The 27013-nt window shown below is 40.4% G+C and overlaps 1 pseudogene; it reads right to left on the reverse strand.

The window, feature by feature from the left end:
* Positions 1-815: 815 nt before the first annotated feature.
* Positions 816-27013, reverse strand: part of LOC111143655 — a 35488-nt pseudogene continuing 9290 nt past the window's right edge.

The raw sequence follows: 27013 nt of genomic DNA on the forward strand, positions 1-27013 counted from the left end.
GTTTTAAAAAGTCACTGCCTCTTAGTAGATGAAATTATATGAAATCTGGGACTTCAAAATACTTTGGTGGAGGAGGAGAAGTATATGAGAACTGAGATGAAACAAAATTGGCCATGATTTCATAGTTGTTGAATCTAGGTGACATGTACATAGGGACTCATTGTATTGTTACTCACTTTTGTATGTGAAGTTTTCTATAATTAAAAATATTTTATTATTTTTTAAAGATTTTATTTATTTATTTGACACAGAGAGAGAGACCACAAGTAGGCAGAGAGGCAGGCAGAGAGAGGGGGGAAGCAGACTCCCCGCTGAGCAGAGAGCCCGATGCGGAGCTCGATCCAGGACTCTCAGATCATGACCTAAGCCGAAGGCAGAGGCTTAAACCACTGAGCCACCCAGGCGCCCCAATAATTAAAAATATTTTAAATGATGAACTATTACCCATGGGTGTTTATGCCAGGAATGTAAAGGTGTTTCAATATATAAAAACTATAAAATATATCAAGTTAAGAAAGTAATATCAATAAATATAACATTTGTACCTGATTTGATTTTATTTTAATTTTATTTTATTTTTTTAAGTAGGCTTCACACCAACATGGAGCCCAACGTGGGCTTGAACTCAAAACCCTGAGATCAAGACCTGAGCTGACGTCAAGAGTCAGACGTTTAACTGACTGAGCCACCCAGGTGCCCCTTGTACCTGATTTTAAGACATAGGTAAAATTAGAACAAAAAGCTATTTCTTATCAAAATATAAGTAATATTAGTATTAATATATACATATAGACCCAGCCAATAATTAGAATATTAGAAGCACTGTTCCCAAAAAATATCAGAAACCTACCAACTATTAACCTTATGTAATATTTTAAAATTAGACTATATTTAGGTAATTGTAGATTCATATCAAGTTGTAGGAAATAATAGAGATCACACATATCATTCACCCAGTTTTCCCCTATGGTAACATCTTGCATAACTATGATACAGTATCACAATGGGAAATCAAACATAGATACAATCTCTTATCTAGGTGTACCAGCTTTACACGCACTTGTGTGTATGCAGTGTTATCATGTATAGACTCTTATAGTCACCACTATAATCAAGATACAAAACAGTTCCATCAATACAACAATCTCGTATGACATTCTTTTATAAATACATCCACCTTCCACTCCCCTTCTCCTCTTCCTAACCATTAACAACTACTAATCTATTTACCATCTCCATAATTTTGTCATTTCAGGAATGATTGTAATCATACAGTAGGTAGCCTTTTCGGTTGACTTTTTTCATTTGGCATAATATCCTTAAAATCTGTCCAAGTTGCTTTGTGTATCAACAGTTTGTTCCTATTTACCCGAGTAGCATTATTAATGTAACACAGTTTAACAATCCATGCATTGAAGGACATTTGGATTTTTTCCTGTTTTGGATTATTAGAAATAAAGCCACTGAGGACATCTGTATACATGTTTTTGTGTGAGCATAAGTTTTCATTTTTTTGCAAGTTTAATAAATCACATGATTTTTTATGGGATTTCTGTATCAGGTTGCAGTTTAAAAGAAGTTATATGAAGATAATGATGTACAATCAATATGAATCTTGTTAAATCTCTCTTCCATGGACTTTCTCCATCTTCCTGCTCAGCAATAAAAGGCATTTTTAGGTTTATATAAACATTCTTTACAGTTGTCCTCTTAACAAAAAATTAGTCTATAAGTAGCACTAGGCATTTAGTAAATAATTCACAGGCCAATAAATTTAATTGTGCAGTTGGCAAATGTAATGTGAAAGAGCTTGAAACCTTAAGACTGGGTGATCTGCAGTGTTTCCAACATGTCTTTGACTGCTTTAAGAGAGTATTTGGTTTCCTTCTTACTTCGACCTGCAAACTGATAAGCTCTGTTTATTTGACCAGCTGCCCAACTAGCGTATTTCATGTTGTCCTTTTTTGTTTTTGCACTTGCTTTTGCACTTGTTTTTGCACTAGCACTTATAGAAGCAATATGAATTGCTGACATGAAAAGCCCAAACAAAGCTCTCATATTTCTGTTGCTCAGTTTCAGTGCCTCTGCAAAATACTTTCTTGAAAGTTTGAGGTTTTCAGGTCCACCTCGGGTATATTTAACTTCAGCATACTGCTGACAATGTAAGTGACTGTGTGGATTAGCCATCATTAGCTCCTCTAAACAAAAGGTTGCCTTAGCATAGTCATGTTCATTGATAGAAAGTTCTGCAAGTTCATGCCAGGCTTCTTGGTCCCCAGCACTTTGTTCCAGATACTCATTCAGTTCCCAAATGGCCTCGACATTTTTCCCCTGGGCTTTTCAAATGACAATCAGGAGTTCTTGCAGCAGTGTTAGCTGGATCTTCTTGTAAAATTTTACCATGTAGTTGTATAGCATCATCATATCTTTCCATGGCTTCAAATCTTATGCCAGTTAGTCTCTTGACTCCGTGACTGCCAGGGAACTGTCTTCTCAAGTCCTGAAGACAAAACGATGCCAAGTCATCTCAACTATAGTCTAGGGCTGCAATCATCACTTGCTCATATATGACCCGAATATCATCTCCAAGCTTAGATCCATATTCATTAATTAATTCTTCTAAACTTCCACAATTTGCTCACTGTTTCATGAGTTTTCTTCTCTCCATTTTCTCATTTCATCTCGCATTTCTTCCCAAAGCTCTAAGACCTTTGCCATCTTCTCAGAACCTGGAGGCAGGGAATAAGTTTTCATTTTTCTAGTCTAAATGCCCAAGAATACAGCTGCTGTGTTGTATGGTAATTACACAATTAGTTTTATAAGAAACTGCCAAGCTTGGGGCACCTGGGTGGCTCAGTCGGTTAAGCATTTCAGCTCAGGTCATGATCTCAGGTTCTGGGATAGAGTCCCGCCATCAGGATTCCTGCTCAGCAGGGAGTTTGTTTCTCCCTCTACCCCTCCCTCTACTTGTGATCTCTCTCATGCTCTCTCTCTCGGTCAAATAAATATTTTTAGAAAGAAAGAAAGAGAGAAACTGCCAAACTTTTCCAAAGTAACTATACCATTTCATAGTCCCACCAGCAATGTATAAATAATCCAGTTTCTCTGCATCCTCAGCAGCATTTGGTGTTGTCAGAACTTTGTTTTTAGCCATTCTTACAGATGTGTAGTTCTATCTCATTTTAATTTGCATATCCCTGAGGGTAATGATGTTGAAAACATTTGCATGTGGCTATTTGTCATCTATATATTTTCCAAGATGAAACATCTCTTCATTCTTTTTTTTTTTTTTTTTTTTTTAGAGTTTATTTATTTGACAGAGAAAGATACAGCCGGAGAGGGAACACAAGCAGAGGGAGTGGGAGAGGGAGAAGGAGGCTTCCCGCTGAGCCTGATAGGAGCCTGATGCGGGGCTCCATCCCAGAACCCTGGGATCTTGACCTGAGCCAAAGGCAGAGGCTTAACCCACTGAGCCACCCAGGTGCCCCATCTCTTCATTCTTTTGCCTGTTTTCAAATTTGATTGTTTTTATTGTTGAGCTTTGAGAAATCTTTATATATGTAAATATTAGTCCTTTATTTTTCCATTTATGGATTGTGCTTTTGGTGTCACAACTAAGTTTTCTTTACCAGACTGTAGATCCCAGAGATTTTCTATTTTTTTTAAAAGATTTTTTATTTATTCATTTGACAGAGAGAGAGAGAGCAAGTGAGCACAAGCAGAGGGAGAAGGGAGAAGCAAGCTCCCCACTGAGCAGGGAGCCCAATGTGGGGCTCAATTCCAGGACCCTGGGTCATGAGCCAAAGACAGCCACTTAACCAACTGAGCCACTTGGTGCCCCCAGGTTTTTGTTTATAAGGGTTTTATACTTTTACATTTTACATTTAAGCTTGTGAAATATTTTGAATTAACATTTGTATTTAGGTCAGAATTCTTTTTTCCCCTTATGGATATCCAATTGCTCCAGCATCATTTTTTTAAAATTTTTTTTAAAGATTTTATTTATTTATTTGCCAGAGAGAGAGAGAGAGAGAGAGAGAGTGAGCACAGGCAGGCCGAGTGGCAGCAGAGGCAGAGGGAGAAGCAGGCTCCCTGCCGAGCACGGAGCCGGATGTGGGACTTGATCCCAGGACGCTGGGGTCATGACCTGAGCGGAAGGCAGCTGCTTAACCAACTGAGCCACCCAGGTGTCCCACCAGCATCATTTTTTGAAAGGCTATCCTTCCTCCACTGAACTTATTTTACATCTTTGTCAAAAACAATCGGTTAGGGGTGCCTGGGTGGCTCAGTGGGTTAAGCCGCTGCCTTCGGCTCAGGTCATGATCTCAGTGTCCTGGGATAGAGCCCCGCATCGGGCTCGCTGCTCAGCAGGGAGCCTGCTTCCTCCTCTCTCTCTGCCTGCCTCTCTGCCTGCTTGTGATCTCTCTCTGTCAAATAAATAAATAAAATCTTAAAAAAAAAAAAAAAAAAAAAACAATCGGTTAGACACAGACATTCAGCAAACTAGAAATAGAAGGGAACTTCCTTAACATGACAGAAAGCATTTATTTAAAAAAAACAAAAAAAAAACCCACACACATACAGAGCTAACAGTAAACTCAATGGAAAGCTTAAGAGCTTTCCCCTTAAGTTCAGAAACAAGGTAAGAATGCCCACTTTCATCACTCCTACTCAAGATTGTACTAGGAGTCCTAGACAGAGCAATTAGGCGAGGGGTGGGGGAAGGAAGGAAAGAAAATGAAAGAGAAAGAAAGAGAAGGAGAGGAACAAAGGGAGGAAGGGAGAGGGAGAGAGAGAAAAATCCATTTTGTTTGAGAAATTGTAGATGGTACTGTTTTTCATTTTGGTTTCCACATTTTCATTGTTCATATAAAGAAATATTATGTTTTGTGTATTTATTTTATATCCTGCAAATCTGCCAAATTCACTTTGTTCTAGGAAGTTTTCTTGGTAAAAATCTCTGAGATTTTCTACATAGACCTTGTCCCCAAAACAGACAATTTATTCATTTCTAACTGGTATGCATTTTCTTTCTTTTTCATTCTATTCTGGAAGTATAAACTTTTAAAATACTACACAATATTATCAAATAGAAGCACAAAAATATTTACTGAGTATACCTAACATGTGCCAGATAGCTATTGGGAATACATCCTTGAACAGAATAAAATTTGACCTCACATGGAGCTTGCATTCTAGTGAGAGCTGATAAACCATAACTAAGCAAATAGGTCAAATATATACTGACTTTGAAAGTGTTAGATAATGTGTAGAAAAGATTCTGGAGTCATGTGTTTGAGAGGAGAGGGGATCTAGTTCACAAATGGAGGAGTTGACCTTTGCTAGAAATATGGACATTTCATCCGTTGTAATAGAAGAAAAGAAATATACAGGTACAGATGTAGGTAGGTCAGGAGGTATGACTTTAGAAGCTTGTGGAACTTATTTTCTGAGTGCTTCTGTTTTCTCAGTGAAATAGGAAGCAAGGTTATCTGCTGAAAATGAAGATGAAAGAGAAAGCATTAGACATTTGAAGAAAGAGGATATGACATGACATAGATTTTAATAGATTAAAGAAAAAGTGTGTGGTTGCTAGGCAGCAGAGAAGGGTCCCTAGAGATTAATAAACAGAATCTAAAGACAGCAGTCAATATATATGGATTAGATGGAGAGTTGGATTTGAGATGATTTTGATTTTTGCCAAATGAGTTCCATTAATCAAAAATGGGGCAGAGGAATTAGAACATTTGCAATTCTAACTTATAATTATAAGTATTAAGTACTGTTTTATTTATTTATTTATTTATTTATTTATTTAAGATTTAATTACTTGTTTCAGAGACAGATCATGTAAGAATGCCATGTTTGGGGGAGGGACAGGAGAGGGAAAGAGAGAATCTCAAGCAGACTCCCCACTGAGCATGGATCCCAATGTGTGCCTTGATCTCATAACCCCAAGATCATGACCTGAACTGAATTCAAGATTCAGCAGCTTATCTGACTGAGCCACCCAGGCATCCCTTAAGTACCATTTTGTTGAGTGCTTACATCTACTAGGAACATTAAAAAGGAGAAAAAGAAAAAGTAAGGTTTTTTATTTACATGATCTCATCCATTCTTACATTATTTCTAGGAAATAATGTTGACTCTTGATTCTACTCCCTGTTTACACAGACCAGATTTTCTAGGAAGATGGTAAGGGAAGTGAACAAGCTAGAAGTGGTTTTTTAGATTAAATATAAATGGTTTAAACTCTCCAACAAAAAGACAGAGATTGGCAGGATGGCTTTTTCTTTTTAATACCTTTTTTTAAAAAGATTTATTTATTTATTTATTTATTTTTGAGAGAGAGAGAGAGAGCACAGGCAGGAGTGAGAGGGGAAGAGAGGGATAATCTCAAGTAGATTCTGTTCTGAACATGGAGCCAACATGGAGCTCAATCTCATGCCCCTGAGATCACAACCTGAGCTGAAACCAAGAGTTAGATGCTTAACCAACTGCAGAACTGAGGTGCCCCAGAATGGCATTTCTTTTCCTTTATGATTTTATTTATTTATTTGAGAGAGAGAGAGCAGGGGAGGAGCCAATAGAGACAGACAAGACTCCACACTGAGCACAGAGCCCAATGTGGGGTTCAATCCCATAACTCTGAGACCATGACCCAAGCCAAAATCAAGAGTTGAATGCTTAATTGACTGAGCCACGCAGGTGCTCTGGCAGAATGGCCTTTTTTATAAATATGCAACAATATGCTGTCTAAAATAAAAGTATTTTAGATTCAAAGAAACAGGTTGAAAGTGGAAAAATGGAAAAATATATTCTATGCAAATAACAAAAACAGAACAGTGGTGGCTATACAATATCAGACAGAATAGAGTTTAAATGAAAAAGTTTACAAGAGGGGCACCTGGCTAGTTCAGTCAGTGGAGCATATGACTCTTGATCTACGGGGTCATGAGTTCAAGCCCAACATTAGGTGTAGAGTTTACTTTAAAAAAATGAATAAATAAATAAATAAGTAAACAAACAAATAAACAAAAATTTTTAATTAAAAAAGTTACAAGAGGGGCGCCTGGGTGGCTCAGTGGGTTAAAGCCTCTGCCTTTGGCTCAGGTCATGATCTCAGGGTCCTGGGATCGAGCCCTGCATCGGGCTCTCTGCTCAGCGGGGAGCCTGCTTCCTCCTCTCTCTCTCTCTGCCTGCCTCTCTGCCTACTTGTGATCTCTCTCTGTCAAACAAATAAAATCTTAAAAAAAAAAAAAGTTACAAGAGACAAGCACATATATTAATGGAAATGTCAAATACAGCAAGAAGATATAATGGTAAAGATTTTTGCACATAATGACAACATAAAAATATTTATGAAGCAAAAATTGACAAAATTAAAGGGAGAAATGGTTCTACAATAACAGATGGGAACTTCAATATCCTACTCTCCATAATGGATAGAACAACCATACAGAAGAGAAGTAGAGGATTTGAACAACACAGTAAGTCATAACTATATTTAATAGGCATATACAGAACACTTTACCCAACAATAAAATACACATTTTGCTCAAGTACATGTTCTCCAAGACAGACTGTGTGTTAGGCCACAATTAAGACTCAGCTGATTTGGGGCACCTAGATGGTTCAGTTGGTTAAGAGCCTGTTTTCTGGGTATACACACAAAAGAACTAAATGCTGGGTCTTGAAGAGATGCCTTTACACTAATGTTTATAGCTAAAACATGGAAGGAACAAAAGTGTCCATCAATAGATGAAGAGATAAGCAAAATGTGGTATATATATACAATGAAATATTATTAGCCTTAGAGGGACGAAATTCTGACACATGCTACAACATAGATGAAACTTGAAGACATTGTGCTAAGTGAAATAAGCCAGTCACTGCAAAACAAATACTGTATGATTCTATGTATGTGAGGTCGTCAGAGTAGTCATAATCATAGAGACAGAAAGTGGAATGGTGGTTATAAGGGACTCTATAAAATAAATTCCAGGGATGCCTGGGTGGCTCAGTTAGTTAAGCCAATGCCTTCAGCTCAGGTCATAATCCCAGAATTCTGGGATTGAGTCCTGCATTGGGCTCCTTGCTCAGTGGAGAGCCTGCTTCTCTCTCTGCCTCTGCCTGCCACTTTGCCTGCTTATGCTCTCTCTCTCTGACAAATAAATAAAATCTAAAAAAATAAAAATAAAAATGAATTCCGGGGCGCCTGGGTGGCTCAGTGGGTTGAGATTTGCCTTCAGCTCAGGTCGTGATCCCAGAGTCCTGGGATCGAGCCCCGCATCGGGCTCTCTGCTCAGCAGGGAGCCTGCTTCCCCCTCTTTCTCTGCCTGCCTCTCTGCCTACTTGTGATCTCTCTCTGTCAAATAAATAAATAAAATCTTTATAAAAAAATAATTTCCAGAAAGGAGTTGGAGGGGTAAATAATTTTCCAAAATAGCACAATCAGTTCTTTTCTAAAAACTAGTATTACATGTGTAATATATACCTGTATGCCCAGAAAGAGAGCACTCATGATCAAGTAAATGGAGTAAAATGTTATCAGTAGGTGACACTCATTAAATGATGCTATATGGATGTTCTTTGTATTATTCTTTTTTTTAAAGATTTTACTTATTTGACAGACAGAGATCACAAGTAGGCAGAGAGGCAGGCAGAGAGAGAGAGAGGAAGGGAAGCAGGCTCCCTGCTGAGCAGAAAGCCCAATATGGGGCTCAATCCCAGGACCCTGGGATCATGACCTGAGCCAAAGGCAGAGGCCTTAACCCACTGAGCCACCCAGGTGCCCCTTCTTTGTATTATTCTTATTCCAACTTTTTGTAAGGTTGAAATTATGTACAGATTTTTATAAAAAATGTTTTTAATTTCCCAGATTAGAGAAAGAGTTGTATAAATGCTAGAAAGGGTTGATTAAAAATGCCTTACAAGATAAACTTTATAATTCTTTCCCACATCTATTACAAGACTGAAGACTCTTCAGACTGTCAATATTCGAGAAAGTGTCAACATTACTCTGAAAAAACACACAGTTATGGTGCACGGCCCCAGAAGAACCCTGCAAAGGGACTTCAATCACATCAATGGAGAACTCAATCTCCTTGGAAAGAAAAGGAAGAGACTCTGACAAATTCTGAGGAAACAGGAACTGGCCACTATTCCCATGATTTTCATTAACAGAACATGATCCTAGGTGATCACACTGAGCTTCCATTACAAAATCAGATTGTTTATGCCTATTTCCCTATCAAGCTTATTATTCAGGAGAACCAGTCTTTTGTTGAAATCTGGGATTTTTATGGGTGAAAAATACATCCTCAGGTTTCAAATGAGGCCAGGTGTTCCTTTTCCACTATCTCAAGCCCAGAAAGAGGAGTTAATTCTTGAAGAAAAGAACATTGAATTTCTATTAAATTCAGCTGCTTTGATTCAGCAAGCTACAACAGTTGACAAGGATGTCAGAAAAATATTTTATGGTATCTGTGTCTCTGAAGAAAGAACAGTTCGGCAGGCTAATGATTAAGATCTAAGTTAGCTACAGAAACAACACGATGCCAAATGATTCCTAAGACCTATTTTAGTAAGTAAAAATTGGGACCTCCCACTACAAAACACTTAGACCCTATAATATACACATACTTTACATACACAAAAGTCAATTCAAAATGGATTTAAGACTTGAAAGTAAAACCTGAAGTGATAAAACTCCTTGAAGAAAACATAGGTAGTAAGCTCCTTGACATTGGTCTTGGCAATTCTTTTATTTTTTTTGGATTTGACACAAAGCAAAGGCAACAAAATATAATAGACACAAGGAGATGTCTCATAATGATAAAAAAATGAGAAATGAAGTATAGAATGAAAATGTCTAACATAATCTAACCAAAGTCTCAAAAGGGGAAAAGTCAGAGAATGAAGAAGAGCCAATATGATAGAAGAGATAATGGCTGATAATTTATTGGAACTGTTAAAACTATAAATTAATAAATACAAATATATATATATATATATATATATATATATATATATATATATAAAGAAGTATGATAAAAATACACCTATATCTGGAGCACATGGGTGGCTCAGTTGGTTAAGCATCTGACTCTTGGTTTTGGCTCAGGTCATGATCTCAGGGTTGTAGGGTCAGGCCCCACATGGGGCTCTGTGCTAAGTGTGGAGCCTGGTTGAGATTCTCTCCCTCTCCGTCTGCCCCTACCCCCCTCACTCTCACTCTCTCTCTCTAAAAAGAAAAAATAAAAAACAGAAACCTACATCCGAGCTATAGTGTCATACAGAATTTTAAAAAAAAGAAAAAAGAAAAAAGACCAGAATGAAAAAGTTCAGGTACAAAGGAATGAAACATTGATAGCAGATTTCTCGATGACAACAATGGACAGAGAACAAATGGAATACTATTTTTAAGCACCAAGAGAAAATTGTTATCAAATTTCTGTAGCCAGAGAATCTATTTTTTTAATAATGCAAAGACAAAATTTTTTTAGAAAAATCAAAGAGTTCATCACTGAGACGTCTTCACTAAAGAAATTACTAAGGGGCACCTGGATGGCTCAGTCAGTTAAGCATCTGCCTTCGGCTCAGGTTGATCCCAGGGTCCTGGGATTAAGACCAGAATCAGGGGTCACCTGGGTGGCTTAGTGGGTTGAGCCTCTGCCTTCGGCTCAGGTCATGATCTCAGGGTTCTGGGATTGAGCCCCGCATTGGGCTCTCTGCTCAGCGGACAGTCTGCTTCCCTCTCTCTTTCTGCCTGCCTACTTGTGGTCTCTCTCTCTGTCAAATAAATGAATAAAATCTTTAAAACAAAAACAAAAACACAGAATCAGCCTCTCTGCTCAGTGGGGAGTCTGCTTCTCCTTCTCCCTCTGCCCTCCCCACCACCACCCTTGCTCATGCTCTCTGACTCTGTCTCAAATAAAATTAAAAAAAAAAAAAGAAAAAAAATAATAAAAAAAATTAAAAAAAAAACAGAAATTACTAAGGAATATACCTCAGGAAAAAGGAAAAAAATAATTTCAAAAAATTCTCAGGTGCAAGTAATAATGGTAAACAAAGAAATTGGTAAATATGCAAGTATATTTAGACAAGTACTATTATTTTTTAAAGATTTTATTTATTTATTTGACAGAAAGAGAAATCACAAGTAGGCAGAGATGCAGGCAGAGGGGGAGGGGGAAGCAGGCTCCCCGCTGAGCAAAGAGCCCAGTGCACAGCTTGATCCCAGGACCCTGAGATCATGACCCGAGCCGAAGGCAGAGGCTCAACCCACTGAGCCACCCAGGAACCCCTAAACAAATACTATTATTAATAATTTCTAATTCCTGTGGTCAAAAAAAGTAAGACTAGGCAGCAATACTATTTTATTGAGAGGGGCAATCAGATTACAAAAGTGTCCTAGGTCCATGGTTTAATTGTGGGACTGGGTTAAAATATTGACTAACTTTATACTCTAAGTATGCATATTAATACATCCCAGGAAACTACTAAAATAATAAGAATGTATAACTTAAAAACCAGCAGAAGAAAAATCTGGAATTTTTTAAAAAAATCATTGCGGGGCACCTGGGTGGCTCAGTAGGTTAAAGCCTCTGCCTTCGGCTCAGGTCATGATCCCAGGGTCCTGGGATCAACACCTGCATCGGGCTCTCTGCTCAGCAGGGAGCCTGTTTCGTCCTCTCTCTCTACCTGCTTCTCTGCCTACTTGTGATCTCCATCTGTCAATAAATAAAATCTTAACAAAAAATAAAAAATAAAAAAATCATTGCAAAAGAAAAATAAGGCAAAAAACAGGGAGGTTAAGTTAAACAAATTTATGTGAGAAGTAAACTGGCATAAACATTTGAATATATCAATAATTATAATAATTCTAAATGAATTCAACTTGTCCATTAAAAGAGATTGTCACAGTGGATCTGGTAAGAATGGCTAAAGCCAACAACTTAGGAAACAACAGATTTTGGTGAAGATGTGGAGAAAGGGGAACCCTCTTGCACTGTTGGTTGGAATGCAAACTGGTGCAGCCACTCTGGAAAACAGTATGGAGGTTCCTCAAAAAGTTAAAAATAGAACTGCCCTATGACCCAGCAATTGCACTACTAGGTATTTCTCCAAAGGATACAAACATAATGATTCCAAGGGGCATATGCACTTCAATATTTATAGCAGCAATGTTCACAATAGCCAAATGATGGAAAGAGCTCAGATGTCCATCAACAGATGAATGGATAAATAAAATGTAGTGTGTGTGTATATATGTATATATACACACACACATACACAATGGACTATTATGCAGCCATCACAAGGAATGAAATCTTAACATTTGTAACGATGTGTCTGGAACTAGAGTGTATTATGCTAATGGAAGTAAGTCAGTTGGGCAAAGAAAAATACCATATGATTTCATTCTTATGTGGAATTAAAGAAACAAAACTGATGAACATAGGGGAAGGGAAGGAAAAATAAAATAAGATAAAAAAGGAGATGGAGACAAACCATAAGAAACTCTTAACTATAGAAAACAAACAGAGTTGCTAGAGGGGAGGAGAGTGGGGAGATAAGGTAATTGGGTGATGGACATAAGGGGGTAATTTGATGTAATGAGCACTGGGTGTTATATACAACTGATGAATCACTAAATTCTACCCTGAAATTAATAATACATTATATGTTAACTAACTTGAATTTAAATTTTAACAAAGGGGAGAAATTGTCATAGTGGATAGAAAAAAAACCAATTTATTATATTCTGTTCAGAAAAGACATAACTAAAACAAAGATCCAAACAGGTTGAACTTAGAAAGGTGAAAAGGATACAGTTAGCAAACACAATCTAAAAGTTGCCGTAGTGGGGCACCTGGTTGAGCGTCCAACTTTTGATTTCGGCTCAGGTCATGATCTCAGGGTCCTAGGATCAAGTGCCGCATTGGGAAAATTCTTGGGATTTTCTCTCTCCCTCTCCTTCTGCCCCTCCTCCACCCCCACCCTCGCACTTGCACTCTCTCTAAAATAAATAAATAATCTTTAAAAAAATAAGAGCTGCCATACTACATTAAAATCCTAAAAATAAGTTTTATGACAAAAAAAAAACAGAAAAGATGATCATAAATTCAGGGGCCCCTGGGAGGTCCAGTTGGTTAAGCCTCTGACTTATTTTCCACTCAGGTCATGATCTCCAGGTTGAGAAATCAAGCCCCACATCAGGATCCAAGAACAGCAAGGAGTCTGCTGAAGTTTCTGCCTCTCCCTCTGCCCCTCCCTGTATGCTCACTCTCTCTCTAAAATAAATAAATCAATCTTTTAACAAAAGATCATAAATTCAGTGTATCCGAAAGGACAATTTTTTAAATTTAAATTTGATTAATTAACATATAATGTATTATTGGTTTCAGCAGTAGAGGTCAGTGATTGATCAGACTTGTGTAATACGCAGTGCTCACTACATCATGTGCTCTCCTTAATATCCACCTCCCAGTTACTCCATCTAGAAAGAACAATTCTAAACTTACACATTCCAAACAACATAGCTTTAAAATATCTGAAGCAAAAACATACATTTGCTGGAAGAAATGGACAAATCTACCATTATACTTAGAGAATTAAACACACGTATCTCAATTATAGATAAAAAAAACAGGGGCACCTGGGTGGCTCAGTAGTTAAGCGTCTGGCTTTGGCTCGGGTCATTAATCTGCGGTCCTGGGATTGAGACCCACATTGGACTCCCTGCTCAGTGAGGAGTCTGCTTCTCCCTCTCCCTCTGCCCTTCCCCCCACTCATGATCACAAGATCTCTCTCTTTCTCACACTGGTTCCTTCTATCAAATAAGTAAATAAAATCTTTAAAGAAAAATAACAGACAAAAAAGAAAGTTACAGATGATTTAAAGAATGCCAACAGGAGGTTTGAGTCAATAGATAGAAATCAAACCTCCGAGGCGCCTGGGTGGCTCAGAGGTTAAAGCCTCTGCCTTCGGCTCAGGTCATGATCTCAGGGTCCTCGGATCAAGTCCCGTATCCGGCTCTCTGCTCAGCAGGGAGCCTGCCTCCTCCTCCTGTCTCTCTCTGCCTGCCTCTCTACCTACTTGTGATCTGTCAAATAAATTAAAAAAAAAAAAATCTTAAAAAAAAAAAAAAGAAATCAAACCTCCACCCCAAAATTAGAGCACACATATTCTCAAGCACACATGGAACATTTACAAAAATTGACCACCAGGACATAAATCAAGTTTCAACAAATTAAAAAAGAATTGGTATCATCCAGACAATATTCTTTGATCACAATGCAATTGATCTATAACTTAGTGACAAGGAAATTATTTTTTTAAAGTATACATTTTTAGGGGCACCTGGGTGGAACAGTTGGTTAAGTGTCTGACTTTGGCTCAGATCACGATCAGGGTCCTGGGATCGAGTCCCGCATCTGGATCGCTGCTTGACGGGGAGTCTGCTTGTCCCTCTCCCTCTGCCTACCACTCCCCAGCTTGTGCACACGCACTCTCTCTCAAATAAAATCTTTTTAAAACATTTTTTTTTTTAAATTAAACAGATGTCGCTGACTTCAGCTTCTGTTGATTGTGAATTTGGAAATTTGGATCATTACTCCAGCTGAAAACAACTAAAAAGACCAAATATAATATATTTTTTTAATCTTCCTGAAAGGATCAAATTGCTGAGGAAATACCAGGCCAACACTGAACTCAGGGCAAAAATGTGAAGAGTTTGAACTTAACATTTGATATCAGTCATGCTCCAGTGTACAAATGCTAATCAAAAAGAGCTAAGAGTAATTTTTTGACACCTTTCCAAGCCGAAGAAGACAAAATTTGGAGTCCAGAGCCTACCAAGAGAAAACAATAAAACCCCTAATCTTATAGCTGGACTGGCAAAGGGATACAGCCTAAGAGTAAGAGGGTACTGCAGGTAAACCAGACCTTGAATATCCTGAAGCCAAGCATAAAGTCAAGACTGAAGTTGGATTAAAGGGAATTAACATCCCAAAGCCCAGCTTTAGTACCCTAGGTACCTAGCAAATGCAAACAAAAATCCTTGGAAAGCTTTTCTAGTACAAAAGTTATTTTTACAAATAACTTTACAAATACAATTATCAACACACAAGCATAAACAGACACATGAGGACGCAGGACAGCAGGAAAGAAAGTAGGTACAAAGGTGCCTGGGTGGCTCAGTGGGTTAAAGCCTCTGACTTTGGGAGCCTGCTTCTGCCTCTCTCTCTCTGCCTGCCTCTCTGCCTACTTGTGATCTGTCTGTCAAATAAAAAAGTCTTAAAAGAAAAAAAAAAGAAAGCAGGTACAAACAACAGAAATGGGGGAGGGGTGCCTGGGTGGCTCAGTCAGTTGAGTGACCAATCTTGGTTTCCGCTCATGTCATGATCTCAGGGTCAAGAGATCAAGCCCCAAGTCAGGCTCAGCACTAAGTAGGGAGTCTGCTTGAGAATTTCTCCCTTTCCCCCTTCCTCTGCCCTCTAGAAAAATACTGTAAGTAAAATTAGGAACCGGATAAATGAGTAACAGCAGTTTAGATAAGCCCTAGAGAAAATTAGTGTACTGAAAAGTAGATCAGAAGAAACCATGTTGAAGAAAGCACAGAAAAATAGAGATAAAAATTCAAGAGAAAGACAACCACAGAATGGAAGAGAATATTTGCAAATCGTATCCAATAAAGGTATATTATCCAGAATATGTAAAGAATTCTTGAAGCATCTGGTGGGCTCAGTTGGAAGAGCACGGGACTCTTGATCTTGGGGTCATGAGTTTAAGCCACATGTTGGGTGTCGAGATAACCTAAATAAATAAAAACTTTTAAAAAAAGAATCCTTACGGGGCGCCTGGGTGGCTCAGTGGGTTAAGCCACTGCCTTCGGCTCAGGTCATGATCTCGGGGTCCTGGGATCGAGCCCCGCATCGGGCTCTCTGCTCGGCGGGGAGCCTGCTTCCTCCTCTCTCTCTGCCTGCCTCTCTGCCTGCTTGTGATCTCTCTCTTCAAATAAATAAATAAAATCTTAAAAAAAAAAAAAAAAGAATCCTTACAACTCAACAACAAAGAGACAGTCCAGTTTTAAAATGAGCAATGGACTTGAAGGGTGCCTGGGTGGGACAGTTGGCTAAGTATCTGACTTTGGCTCAGGTCATGATCCTGATCAGGGTCCTGGGATGGAACCCCACATCAGGTTCCCTGCTTGACGGGAGTCTTCTTGTTCCTCTCCTTCTGACCCTTCTCCTTTCCCCTACTTGTGTCTCTCTTTCTCTCTCAAATAACTAAATATAATCTTTAAAAAAAAATGAGGGTGGCTTAGTCATTAGGCATCTGCCTTTGGCTCAGGTCATGATCACAGGGTCCTGGGATCGAGCCCCACATGGGACACCTTGCTCAGCGGGAAGCCTGCTTCTCCCTCTCCCACTACCCCTGCTCGTGTTCCCTCTCTCGCTGTGCCTCTGTCTGTCAAATAAATAAATAAAATCTTCTAAAAAAATAAAATTGAAAATAAGTTTAAAAATTTAAAAATGAGCAAAGGACTTGAATAAACATGTTTTCAAAGAAGATGGCACAAATAGTTGATCACCATAAGAAAAGAGGCTCAATGTCATTGGTCATTAAGGAACTACATGTTTTTTTTTCAAAGGTTTTATTTATTTGAGAGAGAGAGAGAAAGAACAAGATATTGACAGAGAGCACATGCAGGAAGGAGAGGGAGAAGCAGGCTCTCCACTGAGCAGGGGATGTGGGGCTTGATCCCAGGAATCTGGAATCATGACCTGAGTCAAAAGCAGATGCTTAACCAACTGAGCCACCCAGGCACCCCAAGGAACTGTTTTTTAAAATCACAATGAATTACTTTAGACCCACTAGATGGGCCATAGTCAAAAAATTAAAAATATAAATGTGAGAAATTAGATCCCTCATACATTGCTGGTGGAAATAGAAAATGGTATAGCCACTGTGGAAAAGTTTATCAGTTCTTCAAAATGTTAAAAAGTTACCATGATGAATCGCACTTCTAGGTATAGATCCAAAAGAACTGAAAACACATTGTTCACACAAACTTGTACATGAATGTTCATAGCATCACTATTCGTAATTGCTAAAAAGTGGAAAACAACCCAAATCAGCTGATAAACAGATAAAATTGGTACATCCATACTATGGGATATTATTCAGCCATAGAAGGAAATGAAATATTGGTACATGCTAGAACATGGATGAATCTTGAAAACATGCTAAGTGAAAAAAGCCAGACACAAAAGGTCACATATCATATGATTCCATTTATTATGAAATGTCCAGAATAAGGAAATCCAAAAAGACAGAGTAGATTAGTGATTGCCAGGGGCTGGCAACAGGAAGGAATGGGGAATGACAGTGCAGAATTTCCTTTGGGATGATGAAAAAAATGTTCCAGAATGGGATAGTAGTGATGGTTGTACAGCCTTGTGAATATACTAAAAAACACTAAGTTTGGTGGTATGTAAATTGTGTCTCAATTTTAAAAGAGTATTTTTTTAAAGTCATCTCTACTGCTAATGTGGGGCACAAACTCACAACCCCAAGATGCAGAGTTGCATACTCTACTGATAAGCCAGCCAGGCACCCCTAAAAGAATGTTCTAAAAATATAAGAGAAAAATAAAAGATGTAAAGTAGTCATATAGCATGGTGGCTTGGGCAGTCCAGTTTATGCCCATTGTCCTGAGGTTAGTACCTATAGTTGCTACTAATAACGTAAGTGTTACTATAAGTGTCCCAGGATGGGCACTATTGTCCAGGATGGACAATAAATTAGTCATCTAGTCATAGAGGATTTTTTTTAAGATTTATTTTATTTTTTTTTTTTTTTGACAGAGATCACAAGTAGGCAGAGAAGCAGGAATAGAGAGAGGAGGAAGCAGGCCCCCCACCGAGCAGAAAGCCTGATGCGGGGCTCGATCCCAGGATTCTGGGATCATGACCTGAGCCGAAGGCAGACGCTTAACTGACTGAGCCACCTAGGCACCCCGAGGATTTTTTTTTTAAAGATTTTATTTATTTATTTGACAGAGATCATAAGTAGACAGAGAGGCAGGTGGGGGGGTGGGGTGAGGAGCAGGCTCCCCACTGAGCCCGATGAGGGGCTCTATCCCAGGACCCTGGGATCATGACCTGAGCCAAAGGCAGATGCTTAACTGACAGCCATCCATTTAATTCTCTTTAAATTAACGATATAAGAAAAATATTTGGGCGCCTGGGTGGCTCAGTGGTTTAAAGCCTCTGCCTTCGGCTCAGATCATGATCCCAGTGTCCTGGGATCGAGCCCCGCATCGGGCTCTCTGCTCTGCGGAGAGCTTGCTTCCCCCTCTTTCTGCCTGCCTCCCTGCCTGCTTGTGATCTCTCTCTCTGTCAAATAAATAAATAAAATCTTAAAAAAAAAAAAAAGAAAAAGAAAAATATTTGTCCACCAATACATTTAATTTTTGTAAAGATTTTATTTATTTGAGAGCGAGTACGTGTGGGAGGGGGTGCGGAGGGGCAGAGACAGCAAGAGAAGCAGACTCCCTGCTGAGCAAGGGGCCTGACATGGGGCTCGATGCTAAGACCCTGAGATCATGACCTGAGCTGAAGTCAGATGTTTAACTGACTGAGCCCCTCAAGTGCTCCCTGAGAATTTTTCTAATGAAGAAAGACATTAATTCAGAGATTAAAGAAATCAAACTTTCTGGGGCACCTGAGTGGCTCAGTCAGTTAAGCTGGAGACTCTTGATTTTGGCTCAGGTCATGATATCAGGGGCCTGGGATGAAGCTCTACCACCATTCCCCTCAGCCCCAGCACCGGGCTCCTCGCTCATCATGGAATATGCTTGAAAAATTCTCTCCTATCCCTCCCCCATCTCTAAAAGTAAATAAATAAATCTTTAAAAAAAATAGTAACTGACCATCTAGAATTCTATATCCAGGAAAAAAAATACCCTTCAAAAGTGACTCTGGCATAGGGGTGCCTGGATGGCTCAGTCAGTTAAGTGTCTGCCTTCAGCTCAGGTCATGATCTCAGGGGCCTGGAATGGAGTCAGGCTTCCAGCTCAGCTAGGAGTTTTTTCTCCTCTCCCTCCCCTCTCTGCCCCTCACCCCCACTCATGCATGTTCCCTCTCAAATAAATAAATGAATAAAATATTTTAAAAATGAGGATGGCATAAAGATACTTTAAAGACTATTCACGGAGACCATATTTGCCAATTTACCTATTCCTTAAAATTTATAATTCAAAAATCAACACTTCAATGGGATCGGGAGGGAGACAAACCATAAGAGACTCTTAATCTCACAAAACAAACTGAGAGTTGCCCGGGGGTTGGAGGGTAGGGAGAGGGTGGTTGGGTTATGGACATTGGGGAGGGTATGTGCTATGGTGAGTGCTGTGAAGTGTGTAAGCCTGACAATTCACAGACCTGTACCCCTGGGGGTAATAATACATTATATGTTAATAAAAAATAAAAATAAAAAATTCGAAAGAGTGAAAAAAATCAATACTTCGGCTTTTTCACAGTCCTTTGAGGGCATGTGGATGTGTGTAGACACAGACATTCCCAGCTAAAGTCAAACAAGGGGACGGTATGCCTTCTTGTGCCCACTCTCCTGCAGAATGGACCCAAGGGCGGCGATGCTAGGGAACAGCCCCATGCAGCGCAAGGAGCTCCAGCTCTGGGGCCCGCTGGACAGGGTTTGGATCATAACTCTGGCACCTATTAGCATGGTAGCCTCAGGCAAGTCCCGGAACACTTCTTTTTGGTCAAAGAAAGAAAACAGAATCTACCAGGATAAGTTGCTTTTAGGATTTAAAATTATAATCTATGTGAGCTCTATGTGTGTGTGCATTTTCATTGAAAAAATTTTTTTTTCAAACTGGGTCATATTTTCCTCCTTTGCATACCTACTAATCATCAATTGGATGGCAGAAACAAATCTACTTTGTTGGGCACCAGATATTCTTGTACTTTCATAAACCTCCTTGATCTTTGTTCTGATTCAGTTAAGTTACTTGTAGACAGTATGATCCTTTTTGTCCTTGTTTTCATAATTGGCTTGGTGGTCTGAAGTGGTGCTCAGTCTAGGGCTAATCAGACTGAGGCAAGACCTTCCTAAGTGTTCTCCCAGTGAGAATTATGAGATTTTCTAGTCCGGCTGGTGGGACCTGGCACTATTTTCAACCCTATGTGAGTGCGAGGCACTGTTCTCTAACCTATTCTAATGGTTGTATCTTTTTTTTTTTTTTAAAGATTTTATTTATTTATTTATTTTTAAAAGATTTTATTTATTTATTTGACAGAGCGATCACAAGTACGCAGAGAGGCAGGCAGAGAGGGAGGGGGAAGCAGCCTCCCTGCCCAGGACCCTGAGATTATGACCTGAGCGGAAGGCAGAGGCTTAACCCACGGAGCCACCCAGGTGCCCCCTAATGGTTGTATCTTGACCTCAGGAAGATTCTTCACACACATGAGCTGATTACTCTGCTGAATATTTGAGGGAGACCTCTACAAACATCCAGAGTTTCCAGGCTATGCACAAAGAGTTTAGAAAACAATACTCATGTCCCTACAGCAAGAAAAAGCTCAACGTACTGACAGTCAACAGCTCTTCTTGGATCCATCAGAAAGTTAAAGTCAGAGGGCAAACTGCTGCTCCCGTATTGAAGAGAGCGACAGGAGACAGACAAAGGCACAGAGCAGAAGCCTGGGAGGAGCGGCCTGCCGCTGAAGCCAGCACCCGTAGAACACTTCAAACTGTGGAAAAGCTTGAGAGTTCAAAACTCCAGGGGCCCACACTCCTGCTCTTATGGGGAGGTTCCATGCTTTTGTGAGTTTTACCTCTGGGACCCCACTGGTTCTCAAAGAGAAGACTAGAGAAAAATCCCTCTTGTGCTTCCAGCAGGAGGAGGGGGAAAGTAACCATTCTGAAATTCTTCCAGATCATTCTGTTCTCACTTACAAGGCCTGCCCTCAAGGGAAACCATTTTGCCAGAACCTAATTGACTAGGGTTTTGCCAAGGCTTAACAGACTTAGGGGAAGGAAAATACCCAACCCAGGCTCACTGACTGAGACCTAATCATAGGACTACAGAATGCCTCCTCTGCCCCCATACCTCACCACCACCTCAGTAGTGTTCCCGTATAATAGCAGAGGATTACAGCTGAAAGGACTGCAAGCCCAGACCCTACTTAAGGAGTCTCTAGGAATACCCAAGACAGCAAGGGAAAGAAAACAAGGACACCAAGGGAATTTCAGCCTCTAATACCACGGCTGCATGAAACAGTAAACACAGCCTAACTCCTAGCCAGGTAGACCTAAAACATCACACTAAAGGACTATCTGCTTCAGTTCGTTTTATCGAGTGTCTGGGGCTGTCTGTCTGGGTAAGGCTATCTCTTTTTCTAGCCATCTGGGATGCTCAGCTGCATCTCCCGTAACTCGCAGTTCGCTGACCTCTGCTTGGTTCCTCTTCCTGCACCAGAGGCTGGAAAATCTTCCAAGGCAGTGTGCTGGGGCAACTAGGAGCTTCTCCTCCTTTGTTTCTCATTTCTCAGCAACTTTTGTCCTTTGACAATGGTCAAATGGTTTGAAAACCATTACTTTTGATATGCTGCCTGAGTTTTCATTTATTTTTTGTTTTTTTAATTTTATTTTTGTTTTAGGCAGTCAGGTAAATCTGGTTCCTATGGCTCCATCTTGGGCATAAGGGGAGGTCTTTTAATCTTTATATTTGGAATGAGTTCTTTAAAAGTGTGCTAAGGGCACCGGGTAGCTCAATCGATTAAGTGTCGGACTCTTGGTTATGGCTCAAGTCATGATCTCATGGGTCGTAGGACTGAGCCCCGCATTCGGCTCCACATTCAGCTCGGAGTCTGCTGGAGGATTCTCTCCCTCTGTCCATCCCCCTACTCGTGCACTCTCTCTCTCTCTCTCTGTCTCTCTAAAATAAATAGATCTTTTTTAAAAATAGTGCTAGAGATTGCCCATCTTAAACAGGTGGTACTACAGAAAACCTTGTCACCATATGCAGAAAGTACCTTCTTCAGAACTAAGTAACAAACAGAGGACATTCCATCCCTACACAAATGGCTCCACACTATTATTTGAATTTATCTGCTTTCCAGTTTTGTGTTCTCTCTGATTATCTCTGCATTTCATTTAAACATATATATATTTAAGGGCTTACAAATACCTGCCCCTGTACTAGGCTATGGGTAGCAAGACAGTATAATCTGATCACCTCAAAACATTTAGACACACAGATTCACAAAACAAACTTTTTTAAAGATTTTATTTATTTGGGGCTCCTGGTGGCTCAGTCGGTTAAGCATCTGCTTTTGGCTCAGGTCATGATCTCAGGGTCCTGGGATCGAGCCCCACATCGGCCTCTCTGCTCAGCAGGGAGCCTGCTTCCTCCTCTCTCTCTGCCTGCCTCTCTGCCTACTTGTGATCTCTCTGTGTCAAATAAATAAATAAAATCTTTAAAAAAATTTTGTCAGAGAGACAGACAACACAATCAGGGGGATCGGTAGGTAGAGGGGGAAGCATGCTCCCCGCTGAGCAGGGAGACTGATACGGGACTTGATCCCAAGACCCTGGGATCATGACCTGAGCCAAAGGCAGACGCTTAATGGGCTGAGCCACCAAGATGCCCCCACAAAATAAATTCGATATGCTGTATAAGAACTATGTTTAAAGCATTATGGGGATTGTGAGGAGCAATCACTTGACACACTTGCTAGACAAGGGGTGGGGGATGACAAATAAGCATTTGGAGAAGGTATTAAAAAATGGTGACCCCTTGGGGTACCTGGGTGGCTCAGTGGGTTAAAGCCTCTGCCTTTGGCTCAGGTCATGATCTCAGGGTCCTGGGATCGAGCCCCACATTGGCCTCTCTGCTCAGCAGACAGCCTGCTTCCTCCCTTCTCTCTCCCTGCCTCTCTGCCTACTTGTGATCTCTCTGTCAAAAAAATAAATAAATAAAATCTTAAAAAAAAAAAAAAAGGTGACCCTTGAGGCAAATCTCTAAGAGCCAATAGACGTTGCCTTGGTAGGAAACAAAGAAGCTCTCCACAGAGAGAACAACCTCTTGGCAGAAGCAAACACTTGGCAGGTGTTCTTCACCTTCAGCATGCTAAATCAAAGCAGCTCTTTTTCTGTTTTCTTTTCTTTTTTACTTTTATTCAAGTAATCTCTACACCCAACATGAGGCTCGAACTCATGCCTCAAGATCAAGAGTGGCTGCGGCGCCTGGGTGGTTCAGTCGTTAAGCATCTGCCTTTGGCTCCCGTCATGATCCCAGGGTCCTGGGATGGAGCCCTGCATCAGGCTCCCTGCTCAGCGGGGAGGCTGCTTCTCCCTATATTCCTCCCCCTGCTCCTGCTCTGTCTCTCGCTTTCTCTCTCTAAAATAAATAAATAAAATCTTAAAAAAAAAACATACTTTTAGACCACATTTTACATGTAATCTACATATTTAAGGAATATAAACTTCAATATGAGTTATGGAATTTAAGCACCACTATAAATGGCACAGGAATAGAACGTGAGGAGTCTGGCTGGCTCAGTCAATAGTGTGTGTGACTCTTGATCTGAGGGTTTGAGTTTGAGCCTGAAGTTGGGTATAGAGACTACTTAAAAAATAAAATCCTGGGGCACCTGGGTGGCTCAGAGGGTTAAGCCTCTGCCTTCGGCTCAGGTCATGATCTCAGGGTCCAGGGATCGAGCCCCACATCGGGCTCTCTGCTTAGCAGGGAGCCTGCTTCCCCTCTCTCTCTGCCTGCCTCTCTGCCTCCTTGTGATCTCGCTCTCTCTGTCAAATAAATAAATAAAATCTTTTAAAAAATCCTTTAAAAAAAAGGAATAGAACTTAATCCTATTAACACATATTCAGAAGGATGGATCAAATTCTAAAGGTTTCCAGATATAGGATACAAAAGTTCTAGAAAAATCTCCAACAGTTAACTCTGGCCTGCTCTGGGTCATCCTCCTTCTCCACTTGACAACTATATGAACCAGGGTGATTAATTCATCTTTTTTTTTTTTTTAAGATTTTATTTATTTATTTGAAACAGAGAGAGATCACAAGTAAGCAGAGAGGCAGGCATAGAGAGAGAGGAGAAAGCAGGCTCCCCGCTGAGCAGAGAGCCCGATGCGGGCCTCGATCCCAGGACCCTGAGATCATGACCTGAGCCGAAGGCAGAGGCCTAACCCACTGAGCCACCCAGGCGCCCTGATTAATTCATCTTTTCAGATTTCTGTTTCCTTATCTGTAAAACACAGATAATACAGGACCCTAACTCATAATGTTTTTATAAGGGTTAAATGGATTGATGTGTGAAAAGTTTTTTGCTAAGTACATTATAAGGACTCAACAAATGTCACCTACCTTTTATCACAACCTGAGTTGCCACTGTCTTCACATGAGCTTGCCAAATTCATTTTTTAGCAAAGAGAATTTTACTTCAGAGGCAAGTAAAATTTTTCTCTCCTTTTTTTCCTAAGATTTTATTTATGTTTTTGACAGAGACACACACAGCGAGAGAGAGAGAACACAAGCAGGGGGAGTGGGAGAGGGAGAAGCAGGCTTCCATAGAGCAGGGAGCCTGATGTGGGACTTGATCCCAGGACCCTGGGATCATGACCTGAGTCGAAGGCAGACGCTTAACTGACTAAGCCACCCAGGTGCCCCTTTCACCTCTTTCTTTTATTGCCCTAGAAGATCAGTTCCCAAACCTGGCAAGGCATAAGCTATTCAGATGGAGTCCCGTCTGTCCTACCCCTGGAGGCTCTGATTCACTAAGTCTTGGGAAAAGCTAATGAAACCGTAGTTGTAAAAGCTCCTCAGGTGATTGTGAGGCACAGTCACCTTTGGGAATCACTATGTTAGAGCACAACTTCTAAATTCCTTGTGTTCTTTCTGCTCTAACCAGCTTGTCTGAACATGAGCTGAAGAAACCTACTCTGTGTAAACACTAAACATAGCAACTTGTTGGTTGGCACCTGGTATCTTTTCTGGGTCTCAGTTTCCTCATAACCAAAAGGAACTAGATGGATGAGATGATATTTCGTGGTTCTGTAAGCCACTTCTTAGAGCATCTTATAAAGAAACCAGGCTCCAGTAATGGCTGTGTAAAACAAGACATGATAAGAAAAAAAAAAAAAAGGGGGGGGGGGGGGGAGGAGAGAAGAAGAAATAGGAAGGGTATTAAGTGAGGATGAAAACCCACAAGAAAGAAGGGGGTTAGGAAATGACCACAGTGTCTACTTTCCAAAAGGATGAACAGCTTTGTCCAGGGAAGAAGAAAATGGTAGAAGAGAAGAACTGCAAGCAGCCTGTGGAAGTAAAGGCACCCCACGTGGATCCAGAGGAAATTTAGGCTCAAAAGAGAAGGAAACAAAATGAGTAATGAAAGAATGTGAAGGATGGTGAAGGGAAGAGGCCCAATAGTCAGGAGCACGTAAAGGACTGGACACAACATATGACAGGAATCTGAAAGATGAAAGACCTCACAGGACACCTGGGTGACTCAACTGGTTGAGTGTGGGACTCTTGGTTTTGATTTGATTTGATCTCATGGGTCCTGGGATTGAATCCTGTGTCATCCTCCACATTTGGGGGGGTGGGCCTGCTTGAAGATTCTCTTCCCCTGCCCTTCCCCCTATGCACATGTGTATGTGCCCTCTCGCTCTAAAATAAAATAAAATAAAATAAAATAGAATAAAAGTTTAAAAAAAAAAAAAGATGGAAGAGCTCTCCCCCAAAAAGAATCAGATCAAATATATAAGATTACAACAGTGTTACATTTATATAAAGCTGTGCTATAAATAGATTTTAAAACCTGCAAGTTCATGGACTAAGAAGATGTGCTGCAAAAAGATGAACAATTTGGATGGAAAGGAAGACAATTTTGAGAGGGGCTCCTGGGTGGCTTGGTGGGCTAAAGCCTCTGCCTTAGGCTCGGGTCGTGATCCTGGGGTCCTGGGATCGAGCCCCACATCGGGCTCTCTGCTCCGCGGGGAGCCTGCTTCCTCCTCTCTTTGCCTGCCTCTCTGCCTACTTGTGATCTCTGTCAGATAAATAAAAAAAAATTTTTTTAAATAATAATAAAAAATTAAAGTTTTGAGAACTTTTGTTTTGTTTTTCTTTTGTTGTTGCTCTCGTTGTTGTTTTTATTTTTTAATTTTTTATTAACATATAATGTATTATTAGCCCTAGGGGTACAGGTCTGTGAATGGTCAGGTTTACACAATTCTCAGCACTCACCATAGCACATACCCTCCCCAATGTCCATAACCCAACCACCTTCTCCCTACCTCCCTCCCCCCAGCAACCCTCAGTTTGTTTTGTGAGATTAAGAGTCTCTTATGGTTTGTCTCCCTCCCAATCCCATCTTGTTTCATTTTTTCCTTCCCTACCCCCCAAATCCCCCACATTGCCTCTCAAATTCCTCACATCAGGGAGATCATATGATAATTGTCTTTCTCTGATTGACTTATTTCACTCAGCATAATACCCTCTAGTTCCATCCACGTCATTGCAAATGGCAAGATTTCATTTCTTTTGATGGCTGCATAGTATTCCATTGTTATTTTTAAAGTAGGTTTCATGCCCAGCATGGAGCCCAGCATGAAGCCCAGCATGGAGCCCAGCATGAGGGCAGGGCCTGAACTCATAACCCCAGGATCAAGACCTGGGCTGACGGGCACCTGGGTGGCTCAGTGGGTTAAGCTGCTGCCTTCGGCTCAGGTCATGATCTCAGGGTCCTGGGATCGAGTCCCACATTGGGCTCTCTGCTCAGCAAGGAGCCTGCTTCCCTCTCTCTCTCTCTCTCTCTCTCTCTCTCTGCCTGCCTCTCCATCTACTTGTGATCTCTCTCTGTCAAATAAATAAATAAAATCTTAAAAAAAAAAAAAAAAAAAAAGACCTGGGCTGAGATCAAGAGTCAGATACTCAACTGACTGAGCCACCAGGTGCCCCT

The sequence above is a fragment of the Enhydra lutris genome, unplaced genomic scaffold, assembly GCF_002288905.1.
Source record: "Enhydra lutris kenyoni isolate GAN:26980312 unplaced genomic scaffold, ASM228890v2 scaffoldscaffold9, whole genome shotgun sequence".
NCBI lineage: Eukaryota > Metazoa > Chordata > Mammalia > Carnivora > Mustelidae > Enhydra > Enhydra lutris.